Genomic DNA, 11,215 nt, shown 5'->3' with positions numbered 1-11,215 from the left:
ATGCACACTAATGGGTTTTAGTGCGCTTAGGTGTGTGTGTGTGGGGGGGTCAGTATTACCAGTATGCAGGTGGCACCCAACTCTATCTCTCCATGACATCTAAATCCAAGGAAGCTGTTTCAGCTCTAGATCAGTGTCGGAAATCAGTAATGGAGTGGTTGAGCGTGAATAAACTGAAACCTAATCAGGACAGAGATGCTTCTGGTCAGTGGAAATGCATGTCAAGGAAGCAGGAATGCAGCCTGTGCTTGATGGGGTTGCTCTTTGTGTGAAAACGGGGGTGCTCTGGATTTGTCTCCGAGTTGAGGTGCCGAGGATTTGGTAGTGGCCAGGAGTGCAGCTTCACAATTAAAACTAGTGTACAGTGGAGTCTCGACTTACGTTCGGCTCCACTTATGAACTTTTCAACCAACGGACTTCTCCGGCTGCAAAGTTTCACTTTAACTTGTGGCCGGAGAATTGACCTATGGACCAGAAGGGAGAGGCGGGGAAAGTGCCAAATTCAAATTTGGCACTTTTCCCACCTCCCCCCTTCCAGTCTGTAGGCTGCAGGCCTAAACCCCGAAAGCCCAAAGCTGACAGCGGGCGAAGGGCGGCTTTCGGCTTTCCGGCTTATTTTATTCATTCATTCATTCATTCATTCATTCATTTATTTAATTTCCCACCTATCTAGTCAGTTGAGACCACTCTAGGCTTACAACAAAAATACACAATATATATAAAACCGATTTTTACATAATGGAGAACTTACAACAAAATGGAATAGACAACAGGGGAGAGGAAAGGAAAGGGAAATCAGGAATTGGTTGGGGGGGAAAGCCTGCCGAAACATCCATGTTTTTAGTTGATTCTTAAAAATACCCAGCAAGGGAGCCGCACAAATACCAGGGGGTAGATTATTCCAGAGGCGAGGAGCCACCGCCGAGAAGGCCCGATTTCTTGTCTTTTCCTTCCGGGCCTCCCTCGGCGTTAGGCTCCTCAGCCTCACCTCCTGGCTCGCGCGAGTGACACGGGTAGATCTTGGTGGGAGTAGGCGTTCCGCCAAGTATTGAGGCCCTAAACCGTTTACGGCTTTATACGTGAGCATCAATACTTTGAAGTCGATGCGGAAACAGATGGGCAGCCAATGCAGTGTGGCCAGGGTGGGTGAGATGTGTTGATATTTTTTCACTCCACTAAGAAGTCTGGCCACAGCATTCTGCACCATCTGAAGTTTCCGCAACAGCCTCAAAGGCAGCCCCACGTAGAGCGCATTACAGTGGTCTAATCTTGAGATTACGAGCGCATGCACCAATGTAGTGAGCGCCCCAACGTCGCGCCAAAGGTGCGAATGGGGGGAGGTGGGGAAAGTCGAAAGCCACGCTTTGGGCTTTCAGGGCTTAGAAAGCTGGACCCACTGGCCTCTTGTTTCCTGTCCTTGGTGCCCAGAGGGCACTGGGGACAGGAGGCAAGAGGCCAGTGGGTCCACCTTTCTAAGTCTTGAAGGCAGTCAGCGGGCACAGGGTGGCTTTCAGCTTCCAAAGCTGCAATCGGGGAGAGGCGGGGAAAGCTGAAAGCCACTCTGCGCCCACTGTCAGGTTTGGGCTTTCAGGACTTAGAAAGTTGGACCCACTGGCCTCTTGCCTCCTGTCCTCGGTGCCCTCTGGGAGGCAAGAGGCCAGTGGGGCCAGCTTTTTAAGCCCTGAAAGCCCAAACATGATGGTGGGCGCAGAGTGGCTTTCGGCTTTCGCCGCCTCTCCCCTCTCACAGCTTTGGAAGCCGGAAGCTGCCCTATGCCCGCTGTCAGCCTTGGAGCCTTAGAAAGCTGGACCCACTGGCCTCTTGCCTCCTGTCCCCGGTGCCCTCTGCCTCCTGTCCCCGTGGGGATAGGAGGCAGAGGACAGTGGGGACAGAGGGCAGTGGGTGCAGCTTTGGAAGCCCTGGAGTTTTTTCTTCAGGCAGTTACGGATTAATGGGTTTTCAATGAATTCCTATGGGAAATGGACCCTCAACCTATGGAATTTTCGACCTGCGGCCACAGTTCCAATACGGATTAATTCCGTAAGTCGAGGATCCACTGTACCAAGTATACCTCTTCCTGGAGAGGTCGGATTTAGCCATGGTGGCACATGCCTTAGTTACATCTCAGATGGATTACTGTATCACATTCTACATAGGGCTGCCTATGGGTCCAAAATGCAGCAGCCAAATGGTTCTCTGGGGCTGGGTAGAGGAATCACATGACTTCTGTTCCACTGTCTGCCAGACTGTTTCCAGGCAGAATTAAAAATGCTGGTTACAACTTAGATAGCCCTAAGTGTCTTGGCTCCAGGCTCTCTGAAGGACCACATCTCCCTCTATGAGCCTGCTTGGGTGTCCAGATCATCATGAGAGAGGTTTGTTTGGTTTTTTGTTGTTTTTTGGCCCCACCACCTCTGCAGGTGCATTTGATAGGAACATAGGAGAAAGCAGTTGAGAGAGAGAGAGAGAGAGGTTTATTTATTTTTATTTATATTTATGCAGCAGAGGATGTACCGTGTGTGTATATGTGAACGAATGATTATAATGTGTTGGCTAGGACTAGATGGTTGTATTAGCATAAAATGTAACTAACGAATCAGAAGACTGTAGTTAGCCAGGCTGCTATATAAGGCAGATATCAGTCAGAAGTCTGTTAGAAAGCGATTGAGAGGGACAAGAAATAACAAGAGAGTCTCATGCAAAATGTAACTGAGATAAGGCTGACAGAATCCAATAAGGACTGAACCAAGTATGTAATATGTACCTCAGAAAGAAATAAAAATGCAACTTACTAATATGTACCAGGACTGAATAAGTATTATAAATATAGAGTCAAAGATTAGTGATGTTGGAAGGGGACTCTAAGGTCATTGCGTCCAACCCCCTGCTCAATGCAGGAAAAGAAATCAAAGGATATCTGCCAGGTGGTTGTCTACGTTTCTTTTTAATGCCACCTCTCAAAGTAATTGGTTTCACTGCCTTACTGCTCTAACAGTTAGTTTTTTTACTGATATTCAACCGAAATATGGCTTCCTGTTATTTGAGCCCATTGTTACATGTCCTGCCCTCTGGGATCTCACTCACTCACTCACTCTCTCTCTCTCTCTCTCTCTCTCTCTCTCACACACACACACCTCTGACTATTTTAATATCACACTATGGGAGAATATATGATTTTACCCTATACAAATAGTGTTTTTAATCTAAATGATTCCAGCTACTATATGCAAATTCTGCAATTTTATAGGTAATAATTTATTATAACCAAAAACCATGAAAAATCTCTCTTACTGCTCTCAGACTTTGGATATCCTTACCACCGGAAGCCCAGGCTGGGCCCATATTTGCTTTCTTTTAACAAGCAAAGACCTTTTTCTTCAAGCAGTTTTCCTTAATGATTGGCTAGCTGAGTGGATTTTTAAATGGATTTTGCATCTTACTGCTTTGCATACATGCTATATAAGGCAGATATCAGTCAGAAGGTTTGTTTGGTTTTTGGTGTTGCATACGTTTTTGGTGTTGCTTTTGCTTATCATTACTGGCAGAAAACAGCAATAATATCAAATATCAAATAAAGAGGAAAGTGGCAAAGCAGGACTGCAGTTGAACTTTGGGAAGTCAAAGATCATGACTACAGAAGAATGACAGAACTTCAGTGTTGACCACAAAGAAATTCAAATAGTGAATTCCTAAACCTTGGTTCAGTAATTGATCTGAAGGGGGAGTGCAGTCAAGAATTCAGATGACTGAGATTGGGGAGTGTTGTAGTGAAGGAATTATCAAAGCTCATCAAGAGTATGTGTCACTAGAAACCAAGACCATCCACACGCCTGTATTTTTGACCATCATGCATGGATATGAAAACTGCACAGTGAAGAACGCTGAAAGGGAAAAAAAACTATTTGAAGTGTGGTGCTAGAGGAAAGCTTTGAAGATACCCTGGACTGCCAGAAAGATGAGCAAGTGCATCCTAGAGCAAATCAAGCATGGAGGCAAGAAGGTTGGATGGAGGCTGCCTTGCTTTGGGTACATCATGAGAAGATGGGAAATGGAAAGGTCAGATATAAAACACTGTCAGGACTGGGGGCATGCTGGGGCCCTGCAACCTTGGTGCAGGGAGGATAGGCCCCATTTCTCTGGGAACTGCTCTAGGGTTTGCAGGACCGGGCCCTTTCCCTGCAGCTGTTAACCAGCTCTTCAGGGGTGCCACCTGTAAAAGCTGAGGACAGGGCTATATAAGAACAGGCGTTCTGTGCAGATCTCTGAATCAGAAAAAAAAACCATTTCTGGTTGTGCTGTAGTATTGGTTCTGTCTCGCCTGCCAGCCAGCCACCTGGTTCTTGCCCTGCCTTTCCTTGCATTCTGTGACCCTGCTGCCTTGATATGGTTCCTCTGGGCTTTGACCCCTGGGCTATCCATGATTTGTATCATCCTTCTACTCAGCTATTGTTTGGACTCAAAAACCCAGCTGGTTGGTCTCTGGGCTGTGAGCTTGTTTCTACCTTGTTCCTGTGGTCGTGCCCTCTCCTACCAAACCCTGACACCCACAGGCTTGAGTTTGAAAGGCCTAAGAAGGGCTGTTGGGGACAGGAGAGTTTGGAGACCCCTTATTTTATAGGGTTGCCAGAGGTGGCTTGATAGCATGTCATAAAAATTTGTTGGATCCTTTTTAGTATTTGTATACTTATTATTTTTATTTTTAAATGTCCTTTAATGACAGAAGGTCCTTTATGTTGTTAGCTGCCTAGAGTGGTCCTGACCTGACCAGATAGGTGGGATATTAAATAAATAAATAAATAAATAAATAAATAAATAAATAAATAAATAAATAAATAAATAAATAAATAAATAAATAAATAAATAAATAAATAAATAAATAAAGGAGGGATACAAATATGCCCTCTCTCAGGTGAACCTTTTGTTTGAATCTCACCAAGCTGGAGAAAAGAACACCTTGCTCTAAAAGATGAAAAATCCAGGTATGAACAGAGAGGTCCTTCGTTCAGGTTCACGGCCACTATTTCTTCCCCTCGGTGTCTTCCAAAAGTTATTTTGTTTAACCACCCTGCCACTGTTTTGGCCAACTTGACTCCAGAGTCAGTCTTTCTGTCATATGGACCTTATTAACCACCCCCAATGGAGGAAGGAAACAAGGGGCTTGTTTTCCAGTCCCTTGATCATCCTTGTTGCCCTCCTCTGAACTTATTCCAATTTGATAGCATCCTTCCTGAAGTGTGGTGTCCATAACTGGTGGAATAAAGGTGAGCAAGTTGTGGGCATCCATTGGGGAAAGAATCTCACCTCCCGGTGGGGCTGGATTGGGGGCAAGAGAGGCGAGAAGGCTGACGGGAAGGAGACCAAAACAAAGGAAAATACAGTGGTGCCTCGCTTAACGAGTGCACCGTATAGCGATGTTTCCGTATAGCGATCCCTTTTTCGGGATCACTATACGGAAACATCCCCGATCGTCGCAATGGGGAAAACCCGCATTGCGAAGATCGGGTATGGCGGCGGCCATTTTGGAGCCACCGAACAGCTGATCGGCGGTTCCAAAATGGCTGCCGGAAGCCCGGAAATGGCTGCCGGCAGCCGTTTTCGCGCCCTGCCCTCGCTTAGCGAAGGCGCGAAAATGGCTGCCGGCACCTGGAATCCTCGCTGAACGGGTAAGTAACAAAGGTATTGGAACGCATTAAACGAAGTTTAATGTGTTCCAATACATTTCCCCTACCCGTTTAGCGACGATTTCACATAGCGAGGGTTAATCCGGAACGGATTAACCTCGCTATGCGGGGCACCACTGTAAAAGGCATCACAGAGAGAAGGAGAGGCAAGAACAAGGCAAGGCCAAGATGTAACAACAGCAGCAACTGCAAAGGGGAGAAGAGTTTTGGGGGGGCAGGAGGGGGAAGGGAAGGTTGGTGTCTCCCCCCATTTGAAAGGGGGCAGCGGGGACAGGAGGAAGGGCTCCATCAGTGGGGCTAAAGGGTGGAGGTGTTCCTGCCATTCCTCCCTCCTGCAGGATGATGGCAGTCCAGGAGTGGATGTCTTGGAGGGGCAGGCTGCCTAGGCAGGGGAGAAAAGGGCTCGGGTGGGGGCTTCCCACATCTGGAGGGGCCCCGGACGAGCAATGAGCGAGAGGGTGGGAGTGAGTGAGTGAAAGACCACCGGTGAAGAGGTGGCTCCCTGAAGCCCTTCTCCCCTTGGGCAGCGACCTCCCTCCTCACCCCCAGCCATCGCCACTCTCTCACACACAGGGGCTAGGATGGAGGTGGGGCAGAGTGGGAGAGGGTGCTTTGAATTAAGGGCCGTTTCATCAGCAAAGGAAGTGTCTTCCTCTCCAGAGGTGCCTCTGCTCCGTGGTGCTCCGTCGACTCTTGACCAGCCTTTTTAACTCGACCCCTCCCAGCAATTCCCCCCCCCCTCTTTTAAAGGCCTTGTGACACACGATCCAATAGGTGGAGATCCAACCCTAGAAAACAGTGGCTCGTGGCGCAGTGGTTAAACTACAGTACTGCAAGACCTTTCTGTCCCTATTCAGCCAAAAGATGATCCCGTACTAAAGCAGTCAGGAGAGGCTGGGCGAGCAGGCGTTGAGGGTGGGGATGGGATGTGTGTGTAGGTGTCTCTTGCAGGTCCTCTGAGAGCGGTGGCTCTCAACCTTGGATAGCCCAGATATTCTCGGACTGCAACTTCCAGAAGCCCTTGCCAGCACAGCTAGCGGTGGAGGCTTCTGGGACTTGCAGTCCAAGAACATCCCTCGTTATTGTCGCGAGGGGGGGAGAGGCGCCAACGTTCTCCTTATGTTCAGTTGCGTTTTATATTCGCTTGTATTTATATTTGGAGCGACTTCTGTCTCCAGGCGGGAGAGGAACCCTTCTGCCCTTTTAAATCCTTAACTTCTCTTTGCCCACTCTGCCGCCGTTTTAGTTACACGTCAGTAATGATGAGACGGAGGTATGGAGGAGGTAGAGAGGAAATGGAGCGGGGCCGCATCTCCACCTGTTGGAATCCTGCCTGCTCCAAAGCCGTTAAAAGACGTTGCTACCTCATTCTCTCCCCCTTCCTCCCCACCACTTCCCCAACCATACCGCTGCGAATGCGCTTCCCTTCCCCCTCCTAGAGTGGGGAGTCAGGAGTGCGCAGGCGCAGCCTGGAGAGCCGTTGGAAGAAAAGGGGGAGGAGGGGCTCCTTCGAGCGAAAAGCAGAGGCGAGAGGGTCGTTGCCGCTGTTTTATTCAGGTTGGGCGCCCCTTCCTCCTCAGCCTGAAATTGCGTGGGAAAGGGGGGGGGGCTTCTGGAAGGCGGGGAAAGGAGGTGAGAGGAAGGCTAAGGCTCTCTTGGTTCACCGGCCCCCAAGGCAGACCTTCTCCCTCCCAGCAGCGGGGCACCCTTCACCCGCCCGCCTCACATCAGCGAAGCCTTCGCTCCCCTTCCCGGGCAGCCTTTCCCTCCATTTCCGCCACCCTCACCCCCAGGCCCACGTACCCGTTTGTCCTTCCTCCTCCTCCCGCCTGTCAGCGAGGGGCATAAAACGGCGGCTCCTGGGTGACCCGCTTCTTTTCTCCCTCAGCCTCTCTTCTGTCCCTTCTCGGGGGCAGGGCAGGGAAAGCTGAGGAGGAGATGGGGGGAGGAGGGATTCCCCCTCCTTGAGCCCCACTGATGGAGCCCTCCCACCCCTCCTGTCCCCTTTCCTATGAACACCCTTCCCTCCCAACCCCCTCACTCCCCCCTTGGCTGCTGCTGCTTTTGCTGCATCTCCTCCTCGCCTCGCTTTGTTCTGGCCTCTCCTCCTCTCTGGTATGCCTTTTCCTTTCCTTTTGCCCTCTCCCCTCCCTCCCGCCCTCTATCACGCCAAGTCCTGTACTGATTCCCACAGTTCACAAATCCGGTGTGAAGGGTGTCAGGACTATTTCCTGGGGGTTTTTTTGCCTGCTTCTAATAATCAGCCAGAGAGAGAGATCCAATAAATATTTATTTATTTTCACCTGAAAGTAGAGCAAATAATCACACTTTCACTCACAGAAACATGTGAAGAAGCAGCATGTTTATTACAGAATAAATATTCATTACAAATAATAATAATAATTTATTGTCATTGGAAGTATATACACATACAACGAAATTCACAGACACCCACAGACCAGACACATGCACACACATAAAATTCCCCAAACACTCCCCACGCACTAAAAGTCCCCCACTAAAAATACAAACATCTACACCGCTGTTGCTTCCTGTCCCATATATAGATTTCTCAGATAAGGTGGTCAGGCACTTCTATTTCTTTAAAGACTTGCCATAGTTTGCTGTGGCCCACACCGTCAAAGGCTTTTGCGTAGTCAATGAAACAGATGCTTTTCTGGAACTCTCTGGTTTTTTCCAGAATCCAGCAATTGTACGGTCGTTGGAGCATTCTTTGGCACTGCCCTTCTTTGGGATTGGGATGTAGACTGATCTTTTCTTTTATGACACAGGAAGGAAAGGTATGAGAAGATTGTGATGAAACTGAGTATAGTCAGCATGAATGAGGAGGGAATCTATGGGGAATGGAGAGAGGAAAAAAACTTTAATGTTCACTTGGGTGACTTGTAATGTTCTTTTTAATATGTTTGCCATCATGTCTGTAAATGAGAACCCTGTAAATGAGGTGGGTTATTGTTAACAGCCCTGGTTAGATCTTGGAAGTGTAAAGCAGTGGATTCCTTTCTTGAATCAATCTCATGTTCAGGCCTCCTCTTATCCTACAGTCTTTTCCTTTCGTCTTACCCCCCAGGGTGTCTTCTCTTCCATGATGTGCCCAAAGGATGACAGAGATGTAGAGCCCTCCTAAGAAGAGAACAGGGGAATGGACTTTGTGAATCATGGGGAGGCATTAGCGAAGTACAGTAAAATAAAGAAGGGGGAGCAAGAAATGTTCGCCAAAGTTACCATTTGAAAAAGTCACTGATGTCAGGATAGCAGAGTTTTTCCCCAAGGTCATCTTCCCACACACACCATCCAGATCCCGCTCAGGTCTAAGTTTTAGGTATAAGTACACATGTCAACAGGCCAGTGGACAAGTGGATTTGCTGACCTACAGAGATATGACCATTGGACTGGATCATCGACTGGCGGAAAGGCCTTCCTATGGAATGGTATTGAGAAAATCTTTGGATCGTTTCATACCTGTTGGCAAAAAAAGCTGAGGATTCCTTCCAGCCTGGAATGATGGAACAAGCAAAGAAAGACAGATATGATTGCTGTGTCAGCAAGGTTCTGGCCAAGCTGGAAGGCAAGGGAACAGTATGGACAGGCTACAGGGCTGGATAATTTCAGTAATTCCAAGTCCAGGATAAAATGCTACTGTCACATCGGGTGACTCAGAACACCAGGATAAAATGCTGCTGTCACATCGGGTGACTCAGAACAAACAAGTATTTTAAGACTCTGCGAATAAAGAAAGAGGGTGGAATGTATTTTCTGTTCCAGCTTGTCATCTACCGACACAAAACTGAATTTTAGGGGCAATGGTAAAGAAGATGGTTGGAAGCTAGGGAAATTAAGTCGGGGGGGACACCCTGTGTGGTGTAGCGGATAAAGTGATGGACTAGGATCACTTTGATGGTGATGATGTCCTAAGTGATGGACTCTGGAGACCAGAGTTCAGATCCATGCTCAGCCACAGAAACTCATTGGGGGTTGACGAACTGGTAAAACCACTCCTTAACCACTTACCTTGAAAGTTCTGTTAGGGTCAGGTCTGACTTGACAGCCCAGAGCAACACTAAAACAGCAAGAGAGGAACAAAAAGCAATTGCTGCTTGAAAGAAGAGGATGCACACTCAGAGTCACACTCCTTTACATCCACATGCTTTTCTCATTGTTTACTTTCCCTAGATTTAGAGTTTTTAGGACCTTTGGGTGTTCTTTTGCCTCGATTTTGAGAATTTAATATTTTGAGAATGGGCGAAATACTCATTTTGGGAAATTCTACAAGTCCTTTACTATTCATTCTTTCTCCCTCTCTCTCAATTCCCACTATTTTACATAATCTTCAGGAACCTGTTCCTTACAATATGTAGCAATGTCTTTCTTTTTCAACCTTTCAACTAACAGCTGAAATGTAGTGAGCTTCAACTAGAGAACTGGTGGAAGAATAGGATCAAACATAACTTACTGTGGTTGATTTTGCATATCTCTAATTTCAGATACCTTAATGTCGGTGATTCTACATTGCACTTTACCGTTGGTTTGCACTGTATCAGAAATTCATTGACTTTCCTTTGATTTCTTTTACATTGTCTTGTTTTTGTGGATCTTGTGTGCTGCTTATCTGTTGTGATTCAAATAAATCTTCAGATTGCACTTGATGATAGCCTTGGATTGTCGCTGGTTACACCTTTTGCCTACTGGACATCATTTTCAAAACCCTGCACCAAAAATCATTTTGACCACCCAGATTGGCCATTTGGCTTCAAAAGGAAAGACAACACCATTCTTCTACAGGCAAATGTCTACCTAAAGCTCAGACATCTACCCAGATTATCTCTAATTCCTTATATGTTTTCTCGTTAACTGAATGCCTTCCCACAATCCACATACCCCGTTTCCCCCAAAATAAGACAGGGTCTTATATTAATTTTTGCTCCAAAAACGCATTAGGGCTTATTTTCAAGGGATGCTTTATTTTTTTCATGTACAATCATGTAACTAGGGCTTATTTTGGGGTAAGGTTTATATTACAAGCACCCTGAAATATCACACTAGGGTTTATTTTCAAGGAAACAGGGTACTTAAACATGAGCACATTCTATATATTAGAATTATCCACTTCCTTTCCACTAGGTTTCCACTAGTATTGTGGAAACCAGTGTAATTTTTTAAAGATGTGAATTTGGCAGCTGTCACTGAAGCTCTTTCCACATTCCATGAATTGATGTGGTTTTTCCCGTGTTGAGTTCCTCTATGTCTACTTAGGTTACTGCTTTGACAGAAGCTCTGTCCATCTTCTTTGCATTCAAGAAGCTTCTCCTCAGTGTGAACTCTTTGATGTCATTTAAGGTGACTAATTCTGCTGAAGCTCTTTCCATATTCCGTGCACTCCTACGGTTTCTCCCCAGTGTGATTTCTTTGATGTAAATGAAAGTTACAGATGTGACTGAAGCTCTTCCCACATTCCATGTCTTTATGTGGGCTCTCCCCTGTGTGATTTGTTTTATATGAACTAAGCTGACTGC

This window comes from Pogona vitticeps, chromosome 2 (genome assembly GCF_051106095.1).
Source record: "Pogona vitticeps strain Pit_001003342236 chromosome 2, PviZW2.1, whole genome shotgun sequence".
NCBI classification, from domain to species: Eukaryota; Metazoa; Chordata; class Lepidosauria; order Squamata; family Agamidae; genus Pogona; species Pogona vitticeps.
The sequence above is the reverse complement of the archived record's forward strand: the minus strand, read 5'-3'. Positions refer to the sequence as shown.